The 24,573-nt window shown below is 39.5% G+C and overlaps 13 non-coding genes across 13 annotated transcripts; 12 read left to right on the top strand and 1 right to left on the bottom strand.

The window, feature by feature from the left end:
• Positions 1 to 821: 821 nt before the first annotated feature.
• On the bottom strand, positions 822 to 895 carry TRNAN-GUU (transfer RNA asparagine (anticodon GUU)). Its single transcript has one exon. It is a non-coding gene; the product is annotated as a tRNA-Asn (tRNA).
• Positions 896 to 1,541: 646 nt separating this feature from the next.
• On the top strand, positions 1,542 to 1,682 carry LOC142476887 (U4 spliceosomal RNA). The gene has a single exon (XR_012792044.1). It is a non-coding gene; the product is annotated as a U4 spliceosomal RNA (small nuclear RNA).
• A 1,858-nt stretch (positions 1,683 to 3,540) lies between these two features.
• LOC142476878 (U4 spliceosomal RNA) lies at positions 3,541 to 3,681 on the top strand. Its single transcript, XR_012792035.1, has one exon. It is a non-coding gene; the product is annotated as a U4 spliceosomal RNA (small nuclear RNA).
• Positions 3,682 to 5,258: 1,577 nt separating this feature from the next.
• LOC142476904 (U4 spliceosomal RNA) lies at positions 5,259 to 5,399 on the top strand. Its single transcript, XR_012792060.1, has one exon. It is a non-coding gene; the product is annotated as a U4 spliceosomal RNA (small nuclear RNA).
• Positions 5,400 to 7,256: 1,857 nt separating this feature from the next.
• Positions 7,257 to 7,397, top strand: LOC142476896 (U4 spliceosomal RNA). Its single transcript, XR_012792053.1, has one exon. It is a non-coding gene; the product is annotated as a U4 spliceosomal RNA (small nuclear RNA).
• A 1,857-nt stretch (positions 7,398 to 9,254) lies between these two features.
• On the top strand, positions 9,255 to 9,395 carry LOC142476897 (U4 spliceosomal RNA). The gene has a single exon (XR_012792054.1). It is a non-coding gene; the product is annotated as a U4 spliceosomal RNA (small nuclear RNA).
• A 1,856-nt stretch (positions 9,396 to 11,251) lies between these two features.
• Positions 11,252 to 11,392, top strand: LOC142476898 (U4 spliceosomal RNA). Its single transcript, XR_012792055.1, has one exon. It is a non-coding gene; the product is annotated as a U4 spliceosomal RNA (small nuclear RNA).
• A 1,859-nt stretch (positions 11,393 to 13,251) lies between these two features.
• On the top strand, positions 13,252 to 13,392 carry LOC142476903 (U4 spliceosomal RNA). The gene has a single exon (XR_012792059.1). It is a non-coding gene; the product is annotated as a U4 spliceosomal RNA (small nuclear RNA).
• Positions 13,393 to 15,251: 1,859 nt separating this feature from the next.
• On the top strand, positions 15,252 to 15,392 carry LOC142476905 (U4 spliceosomal RNA). The gene has a single exon (XR_012792061.1). It is a non-coding gene; the product is annotated as a U4 spliceosomal RNA (small nuclear RNA).
• Positions 15,393 to 17,250: 1,858 nt separating this feature from the next.
• On the top strand, positions 17,251 to 17,391 carry LOC142476899 (U4 spliceosomal RNA). Its single transcript, XR_012792056.1, has one exon. It is a non-coding gene; the product is annotated as a U4 spliceosomal RNA (small nuclear RNA).
• Positions 17,392 to 18,987: 1,596 nt separating this feature from the next.
• On the top strand, positions 18,988 to 19,128 carry LOC142476886 (U4 spliceosomal RNA). The gene has a single exon (XR_012792043.1). It is a non-coding gene; the product is annotated as a U4 spliceosomal RNA (small nuclear RNA).
• A 1,858-nt stretch (positions 19,129 to 20,986) lies between these two features.
• LOC142476907 (U4 spliceosomal RNA) lies at positions 20,987 to 21,127 on the top strand. The gene has a single exon (XR_012792063.1). It is a non-coding gene; the product is annotated as a U4 spliceosomal RNA (small nuclear RNA).
• A 1,596-nt stretch (positions 21,128 to 22,723) lies between these two features.
• LOC142476888 (U4 spliceosomal RNA) lies at positions 22,724 to 22,864 on the top strand. Its single transcript, XR_012792045.1, has one exon. It is a non-coding gene; the product is annotated as a U4 spliceosomal RNA (small nuclear RNA).
• The last annotated feature ends 1,709 nt before the right edge of the window (positions 22,865 to 24,573 follow it).

A 24,573-nucleotide genomic window follows, 5' to 3' on the forward strand; every position in this document is an offset into this window, starting at 1 on the left:
GTATGTCTCTTTGACAAAGGAGTCATCAGGTTGCATCTTTTGACCAAAACATGATTCAAGCTCTTGAGCAAGAACCTAAACGGAACATATGTCATTTCTTAATGTCCTGTGGACTAAACTTTGTGAGATACGTGAAAATGCCCTGAAGACTGGCATACAAATGAAAAATGTAGGAGGAGCCCCTGGAATAAGTATGCATTGTAAAATAATTCAATAATAATTGTTATTGCGCAGTCAGGCTTTCAGGTCAAACCAATGAAACATATACCTAATGATGAAATTAGTGTCATGTATAAGGATATGTTAGAGTACTGAGTGTTATCACAGGATTGCAGTTATTAACTGTTAACGCATCTTTCTATCTATAAATTGACATATCTATCGCATGTGAGGCAATCTTAGGTGGGAAATAATTGTACGCTCTCAATGACCACACTCGACCTATTGTCCCCAGATGTTTCCAATCCCATCTTGGTTTGCAGATAATCCTGTGCTCTTCACTAGGATTCATCTATCACCAAATATTTCTATTTCCACCACAACAAAAGCAGTATTAATTTAGTTCTTGTTCTGGCATCACGTTTCTCAAGCAACTTCACTTAATAGATACCAACACTGATGCATAGAAAAAGAAGTCTTTTGTTTAGTGCATGAAACGACAATTAGTCATCAGACATTCTATTTTAAAATCTCATTAAATGTCTTGAAGGAGATAAGTGGGTATAATATAATCAGGGATGTGAATGTTTTCGGGGTTTTCCCGGCTACTTGATTCCATGGGCGGAACTAGTCAAGAAAAGAGCTGTCGGGTGGAAAACAGACGTCCCTGGGTGGGCTTGAACCACCAACCTTTCGGTTAACAGCCGAACGCGCTAACCAATTGCGCCACAGAGACCTTGGGTGTTATGTCGAAAGTGGTTATAATAATGTTCATAATGCACAAACCATGTTGATGATATATTTCCCTACCAAACCTACCATGAATGAGTCCATACTATCTGCATGACGAGTGTGTATATCTGATATGATCTCGTTGGTGTTAAGAGGGGGTTACCCACCCGGGTGCTGAAGATTTACATATATAAAAGCAAGTACATGCCATGTCCCTGAGCTACTGAAGTTGCTCATTTGATCTGTATGGATTTTATTTTTTGAAGTCTAAATGTGTGACTTTCACATTTGACATGAATATCACTGCGAGAAAACATTTCTTTTTCATATGAGATCATGTTTTCGAGCAACTTCCAGTAGGTTTGAAATAGCAATATTCAATCATAATTGTTATTTCACAGTCAGGTCACTGGTAAGAGAGGAGAGATCATGTATTTGGTCCCAAATACACCTCTGGTTGAAGCGTTTGCATGCAGATACACTGCAAGTGGTTGTTTGTGGAACTGCAAGAGAGTCTTTCTAGTTCACAGTTGAATTACCATATTAACTCCCACAATCCATAGCACTGAACCAGCTCCTGCATTAGGCTAGCCACCATTGTAATGAGGGCTTCTTGTGGGCTGGTGGTTTCACTAAGCCAGTAGAAAGTTAACTTTGCGCAGTGGCAGTATCACAGCCCATGAGGTTAATCCGAGGCGTGATTATTGCTAGTTGAAAACTTTTCCCAATACCCCGCTGTGATGACTTGCAATATAGTCAGCATTAGCAATTTTTGAATGTCTCACGAGAGACTGATATTTGTGTCTAAATATAGATAATGCCATTCTTTAGGAAACTGTGTAAAGCTGGAACCAGGCAAGATGATAACCACCTACCCCTATGATGCAAAGTATCACTAACAAGAGAATAAAATGCCCTTATGGAGTATGCCACAAGGAAAAGAATTGGCCAAACATTTGTGGAAGACTGTATGGATTACCGCGCTCCTCTTCCCTTTACAAGGGTAACTGCTGCTGGTAAAACCAAAACAAATCCTGCTCTCCTACCAATTTGGGCTCAAATATACTAGTGTCAGGTTTACATTTACAAGGTATGTCTCTTTGACAAAGGAGTCATCAGGTTGCATCTTTTGACCAAAACATGATTCAAGCCTGCCCACCTCATCAAGGTCTTGAGCAAGAACCTAAACGGAACATATGTCATTTCTTAATGTCCTGTGGACTAAACTTTGTGAGATACGTGAAAATGCCCTGAAGACTGGCATACAAATGAAAAATGTAGGAGGAGCCCCTGGAATAAGTATGCATTGTAAAATAATTCAATAATAATTGTTATTGCGCAGTCAGGCTTTCAGGTCAAACCAATGAAACATATAACTAATGATGAAATTAGTGTCATGTATAAGGATATGTTAGAGTACTGAGTGTTATCACAGGATTGCAGTTATTAACTGTTAACGCATCTTTCTATCTATAAATTGACATATCTATCGCATGTGAGGCAATCTTAGGTGGGAAATAATTGTACGCTCTCAATGACCACACTCGACCTATTGTCCCCAGATGTTTCCAATCCCATCTTGGTTTGCAGATAATCCTGTGCTCTTCACTAGGATTCATCTATCACCAAATATTTCTATTTCCACCACAACAAAAGCAGTATTAATATAGTTCTTGTTCTGGCATCACGTTTCTCAAGCAACTTCACTTAATAGATACCAACACTGATGCATAGAAAAAGAAGTCTTTTGTTTAGTGCATGAAACGACAATTAGTCATCAGACATTCTATTTTAAAATCTCATTAAAAGTCTTGAAGGAGATAAGTGGGTATAATATAATCAGGGATGTGAATGTTTTCGGTGTTTTCCCGGCTACTTGATTCCATGGGCGGAACTAGTCAAGAAAAGAGCTGTTGGGTGGAAAACAGACGTCCCTGGGTGGGCTTGAACCACCAACCTTTCGGTTAACAGCCGAACGCGCTAACCAATTGCGCCACAGAGACCTTGGGTGTTATGTCGAAAGTGGTTATAATAATGTTCATAATGCACAAACCATGTTGATGATATATTTCCCTACCAAACCTACCATGAATGAGTCCATACTATCTGCATGACGAGTGTGTATATCTGATATGATCTCGTTGGTGTTAAGAGGGGGTTACCCACCCGGGTGCTGAAGATTTACATATATAAAAGCAAGTACATGCCATGTCCCTGAGCTACTGAAGTTGCTCATTTGATCTGTATGGATTTTATTTTTTGAAGTCTAAATGTGTGACTTTCACATTTGACATGAATATCACTGCGAGAAAACATTTCTTTTTCATATGAGATCATGTTTTCGAGCAACTTCCAGTAGGTTTGAAATAGCAATATTCAATCATAATTGTTATTTCACAGTCAGGTCACTGGTAAGAGAGGAGAGATCATGTATTTGGTCCCAAATACACCTCTGGTTGAAGCGTTTGCATGCAGATACACTGCAAGTGGTTGTTTGTGGATCTGCAAGAGAGTCTTTCTAGTTCACAGTTGAATTACCATATTAACTCCCACAATCCATAGCACTGAACCAGCTCCTGCATTAGGCTAGCCACCATTGTAATGAGGGCTTCTTGTGGGCTGGTGGTTTCACTAAGCCAGTAGAAAGTTAACTTTGCGCAGTGGCAGTATCACAGCCCATGAGGTTAATCCGAGGCGTGATTATTGCTAGTTGAAAACTTTTCCCAATACCCCGCTGTGATGACTTGCAATATAGTCAGCATTAGCAATTTTTGTATGTCTCACGAGAGACTGATATTTGTGTCTAAATATAGATAATGCCATTCTTTAGGAAACTGTGTAAAGCTGGAACCAGGCAAGATGATAACCACCTACCCCATGATGCAAAGTATCACTAACAAGAGAATAAAATGCCCTTATGGAGTATGCCACAAGGAAAAGAATTGGCCAAACATTTGTGGAAGACTGTATGGATTACCGCGCTCCTCTTCCCTTTACAAGGGTAACTGCTGCTGGTAAAACCAAAACAAATCCTGCTCTCCTACCAATTTGGGCTCAAATATACTAGTGTCAGGTTTACATTTACAAGGTATGTCTCTTTGACAAAGGAGTCATCAGGTTGCATCTTTTGACCAAAACATGATTCAAGCTCTTGAGCAAGAACCTAAACGGAACATATGTCATTTCTTAATGTCCTGTGGACTAAACTTTGTGAGATACGTGAAAATGCCCTGAAGACTGGCATACAAATGAAAAATGTAGGAGGAGCCCCTGGAATAAGTATGCATTGTAAAATAATTCAATAATAATTGTTATTGCGCAGTCAGGCTTTCAGGTCAAACCAATGAAACATATACCTAATGATGAAATTAGTGTCATGTATAAGGATATGTTAGAGTACTGAGTGTTATCACAGGATTGCAGTTATTAACTGTTAACGCATCTTTCTATCTATAAATTGACATATCTATCGCATGTGAGGCAATCTTAGGTGGGAAATAATTGTACGCTCTCAATGACCACACTCGACCTATTGTCCCCAGATGTTTCCAATCCCATCTTGGTTTGCAGATAATCCTGTGCTCTTCACTAGGATTCATCTATCACCAAATATTTCTATTTCCACCACAACAAAAGCAGTATTAATATAGTTCTTGTTCTGGCATCACGTTTCTCAAGCAACTTCACTTAATAGATACCAACACTGATGCATAGAAAAAGAAGTCTTTTGTTTAGTGCATGAAACGACAATTAGTCATCAGACATTCTATTTTAAAATCTCATTAAAAGTCTTGAAGGAGATAAGTGGGTATAATATAATCAGGGATGTGAATGTTTTCGGTGTTTTCCCGGCTACTTGATTCCATGGGCGGAACTAGTCAAGAAAAGAGCTGTCGGGTGGAAAACAGACGTCCCTGGGTGGGCTTGAACCACCAACCTTTCAGTTAACAGCCGAACGCGCTAACCAATTGCGCCACAGAGACCTTGGGTGTTATGTCGAAAGTGGTTATAATAATGTTCATAATGCACAAACCATGTTGATGATATATTTCCCTACCAAACCTACCATGAATGAGTCCATACTATCTGCATGACGAGTGTGTATATCTGATATGATCTCGTTGGTGTTAAGAGGGGGTTACCCACCCGGGTGCTGAAGATTTACATATATAAAAGCAAGTACATGCCATGTCCCTGAGCTACTGAAGTTGCTCATTTGATCTGTATGGATTTTATTTTTTGAAGTCTAAATGTGTGACTTTCACATTTGACATGAATATCACTGAACCAGCTCCTGCATTAGGCTAGCCACCACTGTAATGAGGGCTTCTTGTGGGCTGGTGGTTTCACTAAGCCAGTAGAAAGTTAATTTTGCGCAGTGGCAGTATCATAGCCCATGAGGTTAATCCGAGGCGTGATTATTGCTAGTTGAAAACTTTTCCCAATACCCCGCTGTGATGAATTGCAATATAGTCAGCATTAGCAATTTTTGACAGTCTCACGAGAGACTGATATTTGTGTCTAAATATAGATAATGCCATTCTTTAGGAAACTGTGTAAAGCTGGAACCAGGCAAGATGATAACCACCTACCCCTATGATGCAAAGTATCACTAACAAGACAATAAAATGCCCTTATGGAGTATGCCACAAGGAAAAGAATTGGCCAAACATTTGTGGAAGACTGTATGGATTACCGCGCTCCTCTTCCCTTTACAAGGGTAACTGCTGCTGGTAAAACCAAAACAAATCCTGCTCTCCTACCAATTTGGGCTCAAATATACTAGTATCAGGTTTACATTTACAAGGTATGTCTCTTTGACAAAGGAGTCATCAGGTTGCATCTTTTGACCAAAACATGATTCAAGCCTGCCCACCTCATCAAGGTCTTGAGCAAGAACCTAAACGGAACATATGTCATTTCTTAATGTCCTGTGGACTAAACTTTGTGAGATACGTGAAAATGCCCTGAAGACTGGCATACAAATGAAAAATGTAGGAGGAGCCCCTGGAATAAGTATGCATTGTAAAATAATTCAATAATAATTGTTATTGCGCAGTCAGGCTTTCAGGTCAAACCAATGAAACATATACCTAATGATGAAATTAGTGTCATGTATAAGGATATGTTAGAGTACTGAGTGTTATCACAGGATTGCAGTTATTAACTGTTAACGCATCTTTCTATCTATAAATTGACATATCTATCGCATGTGAGGCAATCTTATGTGGGAAATAATTGTACGCTCTCAATGACCACACTCGACCTATTGTCCCCAGATGTTTCCAATCCCATCTTGGTTTGCAGATAATCCTGTGCTCTTCACTAGGATTCATCTATCACCAAATATTTCTATTTCCACCACAACAAAAGCAGTATTAATTTAGTTCTTGTTCTGGCATCACGTTTCTCAAGCAACTTCACTTAATAGATACCAACACTGATGCATAGAAAAAGAAGTCTTTTGTTTAGTGCATGAAACGACAATTAGTCATCAGACATTCTATTTTAAAATCTCATTATATGTCTTGAAGGAGATAAGTGGGTATAATATAATCAGGGATGTGAATGTTTTCGGTGTTTTCCCGGCTACTTGATTCCATGGGCGGAACTAGTCAAGAAAAGAGCTGTCGGGTGGAAAACAGACGTCCCTGGGTGGGCTTGAACCACCAACCTTTCGGTTAACAGCCGAACGCGCTAACCAATTGCGCCACAGAGACCTTGGGTGTTATGTCGAAAGTGGTTATAATAATGTTCATAATGCACAAACCATGTTGATGATATATTTCCCTACCAAACCTACCATGAATGAGTCCATACTATCTGCATGACGAGTGTGTATATCTGATATGATCTCATTGGTGTTAAGAGGGGGTTACCCAGCCGGGTGCTGAAGATTTACATATATAAAAGCAAGTACATGCCATGTCCCTGAGCTACTGAAGTTGCTCATTTGATCTGTATGGATTTTATTTTTTGAAGTCTAAATGTGTGACTTTCACATTTGACATGAATATCACTGCATGAAAACATTTCTTTTTCATATGAGATCATGTTTTCGAGCAACTTCCAGTAGGTTTGAAATAGCATTATTCAATCATAATTGTTATTTCACAGTCAGGTCACTGGTAAGAGAGGAGATCATGTATTTGGTCCCAAATACACCTCTGGCTGAAGCGTTTGCATGCAGATACACTGCAAGTGGTTGTTTGTGGAACTGCAAGAGAGTCTTTCTAGTTCACAGTTGAATTACCATATTAACTCCCACAATCCATAGCACTGAACCAGCTCCTGCATTTGGCTAGCCACAATTGTAATGAGGGCTTCTTGTGGGCTGGTGGTTTCACTAAACCAGTAGAAAGTTAACCTTTGCGCAGTGGCAGTATCATAGCCCAAGAGGTTAATCCGAGGCGTGATTATTGCTAGTTGAAAACTTTTCCCAATACCCCGCTGTGATGACTTGCAATATAGTCAGCATTAGCAATTTTTGACAGTCTCACGAGAGACTGATATTTGTGTCTAAATATAGATAATGCCATTCTTTAGGAAACTGTGTAAAGCTGGAACCAGGCAAGATGATAACCACCTACCCCTATGATGCAAAGTATCACTAACAAGAGAATAAAATGCCCTTATGGAGTATGCCACAAGGAAAAGAATTGGCCAAACATTTGTGGAAGACTGTATGGATTACCGCGCTCCTCTTCCCTTTACAAGGGTAACTGCTGCTGGTAAAACCAAAACAAATCCTGCTCTCCTACCAATTTGGGCTCAAATATACTAGTATCAGGTTTACATTTACAAGGTATGTCTCTTTGACAAAGGAGTCATCAGGTTGCATCTTTTGACCAAAACATGATTCAAGCCTGCCCACCTCATCAAGGTCTTGAGCAAGAACCTAAACGGAACATATGTCATTTCTTAATGTCCTGTGGACTAAACTTTGTGAGATACGTGAAAATGCCCTGAAGACTGGCATACAAATGAAAAATGTAGGAGGAGCCCCTGGAATAAGTATGCATTGAAAAATAATTCAATCATAATTGTTATTGCGCAGTCAGGCTTTCAGGTAAAACCAATGAAACATATAACTAATGATGAAATTAGTGTCATGTATAAGGATATGTTAGAGTACTGAGTGTTATCACAGGATTGCAGTTATTAACTGTTAACGCATCTTTCTATCTATAAATTGACATATCTATCGCATGTGAGGCAATCTTAGGTGGGAAATAATTGTACGCTCTCAATGACCACACTCGACCTATTGTCCCCAGATGTTTCCAATCCCATCTTGGTTTGCAGATAATCCTGTGCTCTTCACTAGGATTCATCTATCACCAAATATTTCTATTTCCACCACAACAAAAGCAGTATTAATATAGTTCTTGTTCTGGCATCACGTTTCTCAAGCAACTTCACTTAATAGATACCAACACTGATGCATAGAAAAAGAAGTCTTTTGTTTAGTGCATGAAACGACAATTAGTCATCAGACATTCTATTTTAAAATCTCATAAAATGTCTTGAAGGAGATAAGTGGGTATAATATAATCAGGGATGTGAATGTTTTCGGGGTTTTCCCGGCTACTTGATTCCATGGGCGGAACTAGTCAAGAAAAGAGCTGTCGGGTGGAAAACAGACGTCCCTGGGTGGGCTTGAAGCACCAACCTTTCGGTTAACAGCCGAACGCACTAACCAATTGTGCCACAGAGACCTTGGGAGTTATGTCGAAAGTGGTTATAATAATGTTCATAATGCACAAACCATGTTGATGATATATTTCCCTACCAAACCTACCATGAATGAGTCCATACTATCTGCATGACGAGTGTGTATATCTGATATGATCTCATTGGTGTTAAGAGGGGGTTACCCAGCCGGGTGCTGAAGATTTACATATATAAAAGCAAGTACATGCCATGTCCCTGAGCTACTGAAGTTGCTCATTTGATCTGTATGGATTTTATTTTTTGAAGTCTAAATGTGTGACTTTCACATTTGACATGAATATCACTGCATGAAAACATTTCTTTTTCATATGAGATCATGTTTTCGAGCAACTTCCAGTAGGTTTGAAATAGCATTATTCAATCATAATTGTTATTTCACAGTCAGGTCACTGGTAAGAGAGGAGATCATGTATTTGGTCCCAAATACACCTCTGGCTGAAGCGTTTGCATGCAGATACACTGCAAGTGGTTGTTTGTGGAACTGCAAGAGAGTCTTTCTAGTTCACAGTTGAATTACCATATTAACTCCCACAATCCATAGCACTGAACCAGCTCCTGCATTTGGCTAGCCACAATTGTAATGAGGGCTTCTTGTGGGCTGGTGGTTTCACTAAGCCAGTAGAAAGTTAACCTTTGCGCAGTGGCAGTATCATAGCCCAAGAGGTTAATCCGAGGCGTGATTATTGCTAGTTGAAAACTTTTCCCAATACCCCGCTGTGATGACTTGCAATATAGTCAGCATTAGCAATTTTTGACAGTCTCACGAGAGACTGATATTTGTGTCTAAATATAGATAATGCCATTCTTTAGGAAACTGTGTAAAGCTGGAACCAGGCAAGATGATAACCACCTACCCCTATGATGCAAAGTATCACTAACAAGAGAATAAAATGCCCTTATGGAGTATGCCACAAGGAAAAGAATTGGCCAAACATTTGTGGAAGACTGTATGGATTACCGCGCTCCTCTTCCCTTTACAAGGGTAACTGCTGCTGGTAAAACCAAAACAAATCCTGCTCTCCTACCAATTTGGGCTCAAATATACTAGTATCAGGTTTACATTTACAAGGTATGTCTCTTTGACAAAGGAGTCATCAGGTTGCATCTTTTGACCAAAACATGATTCAAGCCTGCCACCTCATCAAGGTCTTGAGCAAGAACCTAAACGGAACATATGTCATTTCTTAATGTCCTGTGGACTAAACTTTGTGAGATACGTGAAAATGCCCTGAAGACTGGCATACAAATGAAAAATGTAGGAGGAGCCCCTGGAATAAGTATGCATTGTAAAATAATTCAATAATAATTGTTATTGCGCAGTCAGGCTTTCAGGTCAAACCAATGAAACATATACCTAATGATGAAATTAGTGTCATGTATAAGGATATGTTAGAGTACTGAGTGTTATCACAGGATTGCAGTTATTAACTGTTAACACATCTTTCTATCTATAAATTGACATATCTATCGCATGTGAGGCAATCTTAGGTGGGAAATAATTGTACGCTCTCAATGACCACACTCGACCTATTGTCCCCAGATGTTTCCAATCCCATCTTGGTTTGCAGATAATCCTGTGCTCTTCACTAGGATTCATCTATCACCAAATATTTCTATTTCCACCACAACAAAAGCAGTATTAATTTAGTTCTTGTTCTGGCATCACGTTTCTCAAGCAACTTCACTTAATAGATACCAACACTGATGCATAGAAAAAGAAGTCTTTTGTTTAGTGCATGAAACGACAATTAGTCATCAGACATTCTATTTTAAAATCTCATTAAATGTCTTGAAGGAGATAAGTGGGTATAATATAATCAGGGATGTGAATGTTTTCGGGGTTTTCCCGGCTACTTGATTCCATGGGCGGAACTAGTCAAGAAAAGAGCTGTCGGGTGGAAAACAGACGTCCCTGGGTGGGCTTGAACCACCAACCTTTCGGTTAACAGCCGAACGCGCTAACCAATTGCGCCACAGAGACCTTGGGTGTTATGTCGAAAGTGGTTATAATAATGTTCATAATGCACAAACCATGTTGATGATATATTTCCCTACCAAACCTACCATGAATGAGTCCATACTATCTGCATGACGAGTGTGTATATCTGATATGATCTCATTGGTGTTAAGAGGGGGTTACCCAGCCGGGTGCTGAAGATTTACATATATAAAAGCAAGTACATGCCATGTCCCTGAGCTACTGAAGTTGCTCATTTGATCTGTATGGATTTTATTTTTTGAAGTCTAAATGTGTGACTTTCACATTTGACATGAATATCACTGCATGAAAACATTTCTTTTTCATATGAGATCATGTTTTCGAGCAACTTCCAGTAGGTTTGAAATAGCATTATTCAATCATAATTGTTATTTCACAGTCAGGTCACTGGTAAGAGAGGAGATCATGTATTTGGTCCCAAATACACCTCTGGCTGAAGCGTTTGCATGCAGATACACTGCAAGTGGTTGTTTGTGGAACTGCAAGAGAGTCTTTCTAGTTCACAGTTGAATTACCATATTAACTCCCACAATCCATAGCACTGAACCAGCTCCTGCATTTGGCTAGCCACAATTGTAATGAGGGCTTCTTGTGGGCTGGTGGTTTCACTAAGCCAGTAGAAAGTTAACCTTTGCGCAGTGGCAGTATCATAGCCCAAGAGGTTAATCCGAGGCGTGATTATTGCTAGTTGAAAACTTTTCCCAATACCCCGCTGTGATGACTTGCAATATAGTCAGCATTAGCAATTTTTGACAGTCTCACGAGAGACTGATATTTGTGTCTAAATATAGATAATGCCATTCTTTAGGAAACTGTGTAAAGCTGGAACCAGGCAAGATGATAACCACCTACCCCTATGATGCAAAGTATCACTAACAAGAGAATAAAATGCCCTTATGGAGTATGCCACAAGGAAAAGAATTGGCCAAACATTTGTGGAAGACTGTATGGATTACCGCGCTCCTCTTCCCTTTACAAGGGTAACTGCTGCTGGTAAAACCAAAACAAATCCTGCTCTCCTACCAATTTGGGCTCAAATATACTAGTGTCAGGTTTACATTTACAAGGTATGTCTCTTTGACAAAGGAGTCATCAGGTTGCATCTTTTGACCAAAACATGATTCAAGCCTGCCCACCTCATCAAGGTCTTGAGCAAGAACCTAAACGGAAAATATGTCATTTCTTAATGTCCTGTGGACTAAACTTTGTGAGATACGTGAAAATGCCCTGAAGACTGGCATACAAATGAAAAATGTAGGAGGAGCCCCTGGAATAAGTATGCATTGTAAAATAATTCAATAATAATTGTTATTGCGCAGTCAGGCTTTCAGGTCAAACCAATGAAACATATACCTAATGATGAAATTAGTGTCATGTATAAGGATATGTTAGAGTACTGAGTGTTATCACAGGATTGCAGTTATTAACTGTTAACGCATCTTTCTATCTATAAATTGACATATCTATCGCATGTGAGGCAATCTTAGGTGGGAAATAATTGTACGCTCTCAATGACCACACTCGACCTATTGTCCCCAGATGTTTCCAATCCCATCTTGGTTTGCAGATAATCCTGTGCTCTTCACTAGGATTCATCTATCACCAAATATTTCTATTTCCACCACAACAAAAGCAGTATTAATATAGTTCTTGTTCTGGCATCACGTTTCTCAAGCAACTTCACTTAATAGATACCAACACTGATGCATAGAAAAAGAAGTCTTTTGTTTAGTGCATGAAACGACAATTAGTCATCAGACATTCTATTTTAAAATCTCATTAAATGTCTTGAAGGAGATAAGTGGGTATAATATAATCAGGGATGTGAATGTTTTCGGGGTTTTCCCGGCTACTTGATTCCATGGGCGGAACTAGTCAAGAAAAGAGCTGTCGGGTGGAAAACAGACGTCCCTGGGTGGGCTTGAACCACCAACCTTTCGGTTAACAGCCGAACGCGCTAACCAATTGTGCCACAGAGACCTTGGGTGTTATGTCGAAAGTGGTTATAATAATGTTCATAATGCACAAACCATGTTGATGATATATTTCCCTACCAAACCTACCATGAAGGAGTCCATACTATCTGCATGACGAGTGTGTATATCTGATATGATCTCGTTGGTGTTAAGAGGGGGTTACCCAGCCGGGTGCTGAAGATTTACATATATAAAAGCAAGTACATGCCATGTCCCTGAGCTACTGAAGTTGCTCATTTGATCTGTATGGATTTTATTTTTTGAAGTCTAAATGTGTGACTTTCACATTTGACATGAATATCACTGCGAGAAAACATTTCTTTTTCATATGAGATCATGTTTTCGAGCAACTTCCAGTAGGTTTGAAATAGCAATATTCAATCATAATTGTTATTTCAACAGTCAGGTCACTGGTAAGAGAGGAGAGATCATGTATTTGGTCCCAAATACACCTCTGGCTGAAGCGTTTGCATGCAGATACACTGCAAGTGGTTGTTTGTGGAACTGCAAGAGAGTCTTTCTAGTTCACAGTTGAATTACCATATTAACTCCCACAATCCATAGCACTGAACCAGCTCCTGCATTTGGCTAGCCACAATTGTAATGAGGGCTTCTTGTGGGCTGGTGGTTTCACTAAGCCAGTAGAAAGTTAACTTTGCGCAGTGGCAGTATCATAGCCCATGAGGTTAATCTGAGGCGTGATTATTGCTAGTTGAAAACTTTTCCCAATACCCCGCTGTGATGACTTGCAATATAGTCAGCATTAGCAATTTTTGTATGTTTCACGAGAGACTGATATTTGTGTCTAAATATAGATAATGCCATTCTTTAGGAAACTGTGTAAAGCTGGAACCAGGCAAGATGATAACCACCTACCCCTATGATGCAAAGTATCACTAACAAGAGAATAAAATGCCCCTATGGAGTATGCCACAAGGAAAAGAATTGGCCAAACATTTGTGGAAGACTGTATGGATTACCGCGCTCCTCTTCCCTTTACAAGGGTAACTGCTGCTGGTAAAACCAAAACAAATCCTGCTCTCCTACCAATTTGGGCTCAAATATACTAGTATCAGGTTTACATTTACAAGGTATGTCTCTTTGACAAAGGAGTCATCAGGTTGCATCTTTTGACCAAAACATGATTCAAGCCTGCCCACCTCATCAAGGTCTTGAGCAAGAACCTAAACGGAACATATGTCATTTCTTAATGTCCTGTGGACTAAACTTTGTGAGATACGTGAAAATGCCCTGAAGACTGGCATACAAATGAAAAATGTAGGAGGAGCCCCTGGAATAAGTATGCATTGTAAAATAATTCAATAATAATTGTTATTGCGCAGTCAGGCTTTCAGGTCAAACCAATGAAACATATACCTAATGATGAAATTAGTGTCATGTATAAGGATATGTTAGAGTACTGAGTGTTATCACAGGATTGCAGTTATTAACTGTTAACGCATCTTTCTATCTATAAATTGACATATCTATCGCATGTGAGGCAATCTTAGGTGGGAAATAATTGTACGCTTTCAATGACCACACTCGACCTATTGTCCCCAGATATTTCCAATCCCATCTTGGTTTGCAGATAATCCTGTGCTCTTCACTAGGATTCATCTATCACCAAATATTTCTATTTCCACCACAACAAAAGCAGTATTAATATAGTTCTTGTTCTGGCATCACGTTTCTCAAGCAACTTCACTTAATAGATACCAACACTGATGCATAGAAAAAGAAGTCTTTTGTTTAGTGCATGAAACGACAATTAGTCATCAGACATTCTATTTTAAAATCTCATTAAATGTCTTGAAGGAGATAAGTGGGTATAATATAATCAGGGATGTGAATGTTTTCGGGGTTTTCCCGGCTACTTGATTCCATGGGCGGAACTAGTCAAGAAAAGAGCTGTCGGGTGGAAAACAGACGTCCCTGGGTGGGCTTGAACCACCAACCTTTCGGTTAACAGCCGAACGCGCTAACCAATTGCGCCACAGAGACCTTGGGTGTTATGTCGAAAGTGGTTATAATAATGTTCATAATGCACAAACCATGTTGATGATATATTTCCCTACCAAACCTACCATGAATGAGTCCATACTATCTGCATGACGAGTGTGTATATCTGATATGATCTCGTTGGTGTTAAGAGGGGGTTACCCAGCCGGGTGCTGAAGATTTACATATATAAAAGCAAGTACATGCCATGTCCCTGAGCTACTGAAGTTGCTCATTTGATCTGTATGGATTTTATTTTTTGAAGTCTAAATGTGTGACTTTCACATTTGACATGAATATCACTGCGAGAAAACATTTCTTTTTCATATGAGATCATGTTTTCGAGCAACTTCCAGTAGGTTTGAAATAGCAATATTCAATCATAATTGTTATTTCACAGTCAGGTCACTGGTAAGAGAGGAGAGATCATGTATTTGGTCCCAAATACACCTCTGGCTGAAGCGTTTGCATGCAGATACACTGCAAGTGGTTGTTTGTGGAACTGCAAGAGAGTCTTTCTAGTTCACAGTTGAATTACCATATTAACTCCCACAATCCATAGCACTGAACCAGCTCCTGCATTTGGCTAGCCACAATTGTAATGAGGGCTTCTTGTGGGCTGGTGGTTTCACTAAGCCAGTAGAAAGTTAACCTTTGCGCAGTGGCAGTATCATAGTCCAAGAGGTTAATCCGAGGCGTGATTATTGCTAGTTGAAAACTTTTCCCAATACCCCGCTGTGATGACTTGCAATATAGTCAGCATTAGCAATTTTTGACAGTCTCACGAGAGACTGATATTTGTGTCTAAATATAGATAATGCCATTCTTTAGGAAACTGTGTAAAGCTGGAACCAGGCAAGATGATAACCACCTACCCCTATGATGCAAAGTATCACTAACAAGAGAATAAAATGCCCCTATGGAGTATGCCACAAGGAAAAGAATTGGCCAAACATTTGTGGAAGACTGTATGGATTACCGCGCTTCTCTTCCCTTTACAAGGGTAACTGCTGCTGGTAAAACCAAAACAAATCCTGCTCTCCTACCAATTTGGGCTCAAATATACTAGTATCAGGTTTACATTTACAAGGTATGTCTCTTTGACAAAGGAGTCATCAGGTTGCATCTTTTGACCAAAACATGATTCAAGCCTGCCCACCTCATCAAGGTCTTGAGCAAGAACCTAAACGGAACATATGTCATTTCTTAATGTCCTGTGGACTAAACTTTGTGAGATACGTGAAAATGCCCTGAAGACTGGCATACAAATGAAAAATGTAGGAGGAGCCCCTGGAATAAGTATGCATTGTAAAATAATTCAATAATAATTGTTATTGCGCAGTCAGGCTTTCAGGTCAAACCAATGAAACATATACCTAATGATGAAATTAGTGTCATGTATAAGGATATGTTAGAGTACTGAGTGTTATCACAGGATTGCAGTTATTAACTGTTAACGCATCTTTCTATCTATAAATTGACATATCTATCGCATGTGAGGCAATCTTAGGTGGGAAATAATTGTACGCTCTCAATGACCACACTCGACCTATTGTCCCCAGATATTTCCAATCCCATCTTGGTTTGCAGATAATCCTGTGCTCTTCACTAGGATTCATCTATCACCAAATATTTCTATTTCCACCACAACAAAAGCAGTATTAATATAGTTCTTGTTCTGGCATCACGTTTCTCAAGCAACTTCACTTAATAGATACCAACACTGATGCATAGAAAAAGAAGTCTTTTGTTTAGTGCATGAAACGACAATTAGTCATCAGACATTCTATTTTAAAATCTCATTAAATGTCTTGAAGGAGATAAGTGGGTATAATATAATCAGGGATGTGAATGTTTTCGGGGTTTTCCCGGCTACTTGATTCCATGGGCGGAACTAGTCAAGAAAAGAGCTGTCGGGTGGAAAACAGACGTCCCTGGGTGGGCTTGAACCACCAACCTTTCGTTTAACAGCCGAACGCGCTAACCAATTGCGCCACAGAGACCTTGGGTGTTATGTCGAAAGTGGTTATAATAATGTTCATAATGCACAAACCATGTTGATGATATAATCCCCTACAAAACCTACCATGAATGAGTCCATACTATCTGCATGACGAGTGTGTATATCTGATATGATCTCGTTGGTGTTAAGAGGGGGTTACCCACCCGGGTGCTGAAGATTTACATATATAAAAGCAAGTACATGCCATGTCCCTGAGCTACTGAAGTTGCTCATTTGATCTGTATGGATTTTATTTTTTGAAGTCTAAATGTGTGACTTTCACATTTGACATGAATATCACTGCGAGAAAACATTTCTTTTTCATATGAGATCATGTTTTCGAGCAACTTCCAGTAGGTTTGAAATAGCAATATTCAATCATAATTGTTATTTCACAGTCAGGTCACTGGTAAGAGAGGAGAGATCATGTATTTGGTCCCAAATACACCTCTGGTTGAAGCGTTTGCATGCAGATACACTGCAAGTGGTTGTTTGTGGAACTGCAAGAGAGTCTTTCTAGTTCACAGTTGAATTACCATATTAACTCCCACAATCCATAGCACTGAACCAGCTCCTGCATTAGGCTAGCCACCATTGTAATGAGGGCTTCTTGTGGGCTGGTGGTTTCACTAAGCCAGTAGAAAGTTAACTTTGCGCAGTGGCAGTATCATAGCCCATGAGGTTAATCCGAGGCATGATTATTGCTAGTTGAAAACTTTTCCCAATACCCCGCTGTGATGACTTGCAATATAGTCAGCATTAGCAATTTTTGACAGTCTCACGAGAGACTGATATTTGTGTCTAAATATAGATAATGCCATTCTTTAGGAAACTGTGTAAAGCTGGAACCAGGCAAGATGATAACCACCTACCCCTATGATGCAAAGTATCACTAACAAAAGAATAAAATGCCCTTATGGAGTATGCCACAAGGAAAAGAATTGGCCAAACATTTGTGGAAGACTGTATGGATTACCGCGCTCCTCTTCCCTTTACAAGGGTAACTGCTGCTGGTAAAACCAAAACAAATCCTGCTCTCCTACCAATTTGGGCTCAAATATACTAGTGTCGGGTTTACATTTACAAGGTATGTCTCTTTGACAAAGGAGTCATCAGGTTGCATCTTTTGACCAAAACATGATTCAAGCCTGCCCACCTCATCAAGGTCTTGAGCAAGAACCTAAACGGAACATATGTCATTTCTTAATGTCCTGTGGACTAAACTTTGTGAGATACGTGAAAATGCCCTGAAGACTGGCATACAAATGAAAAATGTAGGAGGAGCCCCTGGAATAAGTATGCATTGTAAAATAATTCAATAATAATTGTTATTGCGCAGTCAGGCTTTCAGGTCAAACCAATGAAACATATACCTAATGATGAAATTAGTGTCATGTATAAGGATATGTTAGAGTACTGAGTGTTATCACAGGATTGCAGTTATTAACTGTTAACGCATCTTTCTATCTATAAATTGACATATCTATCGCATGTGAGGCAATCTTAGGTGGGAAATAATTGTACGCTCTCAATGACCACACTCGACCTATTGTCCCCAGATGTTTCCAATCCCATCTTGGGTTGCAGATAATCCTGTGCTCTTCACTAGGATTCATCTATCACCAAATATTTCTATTTCCACCACAACAAAAGCAGTATTAATATAGTTCTTGTTCTGGCATCACGTTTCTCAAGCAACTTCACTTAATAGATACCAACACTGATGCATAGAAAAAGAAGTCTTTTGTTTAGTGCATGAAACGACAATTAGTCATCAGACATTCTATTTTAAAATCTCATTAAATGTCTTGAAGGAGATAAGTGGGTATAATATAATCAGGGATGTGAATGTTTTCGGGGTTTTCCCGGCTACTTGATTCCATGGGCGGAACTAGTCAAGAAAAGAGCTGTCGGGTGGAAAACAGACGTCCCTGGGTGGGCTTGAACCACCAACCTTTCGGTTAACAGCCGAACGCACTAACCAATTGTGCCACAGAGACCTTGGGTGTTATGTCGAAAGTGGTTATAATAATGTTCATAATGCACAAACCATGTTGATGATATATTTCCCTACCAAACCTACCATGAATGAGTCCATACTATCTGCATGACGAGTGTGTATATCTGATATGATCTCGTTGGTGTTAAGAGGGGGTTACCCACCCGGGTGCTGAAGATTTACATATATAAAAGCAAGTACATGCCATGTCCCTGAGCTACTGAAGTTGCTCATTTGATCTGTATGGATTTTATTTTTTGAAGTCTAAATGTGTGACTTTCACATTTGACATGAATATCACTGAACCAGCTCCTGCATTAGGCTAGCCACCACTGTAATGAGGGCTTCTTGTGGGCTGGTGGTTTCACTAAGCCAGTAGAAAGTTAACTTTGCGCAGTGGCAGTATCATAGCCCATGAGGTTAATCCGAGGCGTGATTATTGCTAGTTGAAAACTTTTCCCAATACCCCGCTGTGATGAATTGCAATATAGTCAGCATTAGCAATTTTTGACAGTCTCACGAGAGACTGATATTTGTGTCTAAATATAGATAATGCCATTCTTTAGGAAACTGTGTAAAGCTGGAACCAGGCAAGATGATAACCACCTACCCCTATGATGCAAAGTATCACTAACAAGAGAATAAAATGCCCTTATGGAGTATGCCACAAGGAAAAGAATTGGCCAAACATTTGTGGAAGACTGTATGGATTACCGCGCTCCTCTTCCCTTTACAAGGGTAACTGCTGCTGGTAAAACCAAAACAAATCCTGCTCTCCTACCAATTTGGGCTCAAATATACTAGTGTCAGGTTTACATTTACAAGGTATGTCTCTTTGACAAAGGAGTCATCAGGTTGCATCTTTTGACCAAAACATGATTCAAGCCTGCCCACCTCATCAAGGTCTTGAGCAAGAACCTAAACGGAACATATGTCATTTCTTAATGTCCTGTGGACTAAACTTTGTGAGATACGTGAAAATGCCCTGAAGACTGGCATACAAATGAAAAATGTAGGAGGAGCCCCTGGAATAAGTATGCATTGTAAAATAATTCAATAATAATTGTTATTGCGCAGTCAGGCTTTCAGGTCAAACCAATGAAACATATACCTAATGATGAAATTAGTGTCATGTATAAGGATATGTTAGAGTACTGAGTGTTATCACAGGATTGCAGTTATTAACTGTTAACGCATCTTTCTATCTATAAATTGACATATCTATCGCATGTGAGGCAATCTTAGGTGGGAAATAATTGTACGCTCTCAATGACCACACTCGACCTATTGTCCCCAGATATTTCCAATCCCATCTTGGTTTGCAGATAATCCTGTGCTCTTCACTAGGATTCATCTATCACCAAATATTTCTATTTCCACCACAACAAAAGCAGTATTAATATAGTTCTTGTTCTGGCATCACGTTTCTCAAGCAACTTCACTTAATAGATACCAACACTGATGCATAGAAAAAGAAGTCTTTTGTTTAGTGCATGAAACGACAATTAGTCATCAGACATTCTATTTTAAAATCTCATTAAATGTCTTGAAGGAGATAAGTGGGTATAATATAATCAGGGATGTGAATGTTTTCGGGGTTTTCCCGGCTACTTGATTCCATGGGCGGAACTAGTCAAGAAAAGAGCTGTCGGGTGGAAAACAGACGTCCCTGGGTGGGCTTGAACCACCAACCTTTCGGTTAACAGCCGAACGCGCTAACCAATTGCGCCACAGAGACCTTGGGTGTTATGTCGAAAGTGGTTATAATAATGTTCATAATGCACAAACCATGTTGATGATATATTTCCCTACCAAACCTACCATGAATGAGTCCATACTATCTGCATGACGAGTGTGTATATCTGATATGATCTCGTTGGTGTTAAGAGGGGGTTACCCACCCGGGTGCTGAAGATTTACATATATAATAGCAAGTACATGCCATGTCCCTGAGCTACTGAAGTTGCTCATTTGATCTGTATGGATTTTATTTTTTGAAGTCTAAATGTGTGACTTTCACATTTGACATGAATATCACTGCGAGAAAACATTTCTTTTTCATATGAGATCATGTTTTCGAGCAACTTCCAGTAGGTTTGAAATAGCAATATTCAATCATAATTGTTATTTCACAGTCAGGTCACTGGTAAGAGAGGAGAGATCATGTATTTGGTCCCAAATACACCTCTGGTTGAAGCGTTTGCATGCAGATACACTGCAAGTGGTTGTTTGTGGAACTGCAAGAGAGTCTTTCTAGTTCACAGTTGAATTACCATATTAACTCCCACAATCCATAGCACTGAACCAGCTCCTGCATTAGGCTAGCCACCATTGTAATGAGGGCTTCTTGTGGGCTGGTGGTTTCACTAAGCCAGTAGAAAGTTAACTTTGCGCAGTGGCAGTATCATAGCCCATGAGGTTAATCCGAGGCGTGATTATTGCTAGTTGAAAACTTTTCCCAATACCCCACTGTGATGAATTGCAATATAGTCAGCATTAGCAATTTTTGACAGTCTCACGAGAGACTGATATTTGTGTCTAAATATAGATAATGCCATTCTTTAGGAAACTGTGTAAAGCTGGAACCAGGCAAGATGATAACCACCTACCCCTATGATGCAAAGTATCACTAACAAGAGAATAAAATGCCCTTATGGAGTATGCCACAAGGAAAAGAATTGGCCAAACATTTGTGGAAGACTGTATGGATTACCGCGCTCCTCTTCCCTTTACAAGGGTAACTGCTGCTGGTAAAACCAAAACAAATCCTGCTCTCCTACCAATTTGGGCTCAAATATACTAGTGTCAGGTTTACATTTACAAGGTATGTCTCTTTGACAAAGGAGTCATCAGGTTGCATCTTTTGACCAAAACATGATTCAAGCCTGCCCACCTCATCAAGGTCTTGAGCAAGAACCTAAACGGAACATATGTCATTTCTTAATGTCCTGTGGACTAAACTTTGTGAGATACGTGAAAATGCCCTGAAGACTGGCATACAAATGAAAAATGTAGGAGGAGCCCCTGGAATAAGTATGCATTGTAAAATAATTCAATAATAATTGTTATTGCGCAGTCAGGCTTTCAGGTCAAACCAATGAAACATATACCTAATGATGAAATTAGTGTCATGTATAAGGATATGTTAGAGTACTGAGTGTTATCACAGGATTGCAGTTATTAACTGTTAACGCATCTTTCTATCTATAAATTGACATATCTATCGCATGTGAGGCAATCTTAGGTGGGAAATAATTGTACGCTCTCAATGACCACACTCGACCTATTGTCCCCAGATGTTTCCAATCCCATCTTGGTTTGCAGATAATCCTGTGCTCTTCACTAGGATTCATCTATCACCAAATATTTCTATTTCCACCACAACAAAAGCAGTATTAATATAGTTCTTGTTCTGGCATCACGTTTCTCAAGCAACTTCACTTAATAGATACCAACACTGATGCATAGAAAAAGAAGTCTTTTGTTTAGTGCATGAAACGACAATTAGTCATCAGACATTCTATTTTAAAATCTCATTAAATGTCTTGAAGGAGATAAGTGGGTATAATATAATCAGGGATGTGAATGTTTTCGGGGTTTTCCCGGCTACTTGATTCCATGGGCGGAACTAGTCAAGAAAAGAGCTGTCGGGTGGAAAACAGACGTCCCTGGGTGGGCTTGAACCACCAACCTTTCGGTTAACAGCCGAACGCGCTAACCAATTGCGCCACAGAGACCTTGGGTGTTATGTCGAAAGTGGTTATAATAATGTTCATAATGCACAAACCATGTTGATGATATATTTCCCTACCAAACCTACCATGAATGAGTCCATACTATCTGCATGACGAGTGTGTATATCTGATATGATCTCGTTGGTGTTAAGAGGGGGTTACCCACCCGGGTGCTGAAGATTTACATATATAAAAGCAAGTACATGCCATGTCCCTGAGCTACTGAAGTTGCTCATTTGATCTGTATGGATTTTATTTTTTGAAGTCTAAATGTGTGACTTTCACATTTGACATGAATATCACTGAACCAGCTCCTGCATTAGGCTAGCCACCACTGTAATGAGGGCTTCTTGTGGGCTGGTGGTTTCACTAAGCCAGTAGAAAGTTAACTTTGCGCAGTGGCAGTATCATAGCCCATGAGGTTAATCCGAGGCGTGATTATTGCTAGTTGAAAACTTTTCCCAATACCCCGCTGTGATGAATTGCAATATAGTCAGCATTAGCAATTTTTGACAGTCTCACGAGAGACTGATATTTGTGTCTAAATATAGATAATGCCATTCTTTAGGAAACTGTGTAAAGCTGGAACCAGGCAAGATGATAACCACCTACCCCTATGATGCAAAGTATCACTAACAAGAGAATAAAATGCCCTTATGGAGTATGCCACAAGGAAAAGAATTGGCCAAACATTTGTGGAAGACTGTATGGATTACCGCGCTCCTCTTCCCTTTACAAGGGTAACTGCTGCTGGTAAAACCAAAACAAATCCTGCTCTCCTACCAATTTGGGCTCAAATATACTAGTGTCAGGTTTACATTTACAAGGTATGTCTCTTTGACAAAGGAGTCATCAGGTTGCATCTTTTGACCAAAACATGATTCAAGCCTGCCCACCTCATCAAGGTCTTGAGCAAGAACCTAAACGGAACATATGTCATTTCTTAATGTCCTGTGGACTAAACTTTGTGAGATACGTGAAAATGCCCTGAAGACTGGCATACAAATGAAAAATGTAGGAGGAGCCCCTGGAATAAGTATGCATTGTAAAATAATTCAATAATAATTGTTATTGCGCAGTCAGGCTTTCAGGTCAAACCAATGAAACATATACCTAATGATGAAATTAGTGTCATGTATAAGGATATGTTAGAGTACTGAGTGTTATCACAGGATTGCAGTTATTAACTGTTAACGCATCTTTCTATCTATAAATTGACATATCTATCGCATGTGAGGCAATCTTAGGTGGGAAATAATTGTACGCTCTCAATGACCACACTCGACCTATTGTCCCCAGATGTTTCCAATCCCATCTTGGTTTGCAGATAATCCTGTGCTCTTCACTAGGATTCATCTATCACCAAATATTTCTATTTCCACCACAACAAAAGCAGTATTAATATAGTTCTTGTTCTGGCATCACGTTTCTCAAGCAACTTCACTTAATAGATACCAACACTGATGCATAGAAAAAGAAGTCTTTTGTTTAGTGCATGAAACGACAATTAGTCATCAGACATTCTATTTTAAAATCTCATTAAATGTCTTGAAGGAGATAAGTGGGTATAATATAATCAGGGATGTGAATGTTTTCGGGGTTTTCCCGGCTACTTGATTCCATGGGCGGAACTAGTCAAGAAAAGAGCTGTCGGGTGGAAAACAGACGTCCCTGGGTGGGCTTGAACCACCAACCTTTCGGTTAACAGCCGAACGCACTAACCAATTGTGCCACAGAGACCTTGGGTGTTATGTCGAAAGTGGTTATAATAATGTTCATAATGCACAAACCATGTTGATGATATATTTCCCTACCAAACCTACCATGAAGGAGTCCATACTATCTGCATGACGAGTGTGTATATCTGATATGATCTCGTTGGTGTTAAGAGGGGGTTACCCACCCGGGTGCTGAAGATTTACATATATAAAAGCAAGTACATGCCATGTCCCTGAGCTACTGAAGTTGCTCATTGGATCTGTATGGATTTTATTTTTTGAAGTCTAAATGTGTGACTTTCACATTTGACATGAATATCACTGCGAGAAAACATTTCTTTTTCATATGAGATCATGTTTTCGAGCAACTTCCAGTAGGTTTGAAATAGCAATATTCAATCATAATTGTTATTTCACAGTCAGGTCACTGGTAAGAGAGGAGAGATCATGTATTTGGTCCCAAATACACCTCTGGCTGAAGCGTTTGCATGCAGATACACTGCAAGTGGTTGTTTGTGG

This window comes from Ascaphus truei, unplaced genomic scaffold, assembly GCF_040206685.1.
Source record: "Ascaphus truei isolate aAscTru1 unplaced genomic scaffold, aAscTru1.hap1 HAP1_SCAFFOLD_1790, whole genome shotgun sequence".
Lineage (NCBI taxonomy): Eukaryota > Metazoa > Chordata > Amphibia > Anura > Ascaphidae > Ascaphus > Ascaphus truei.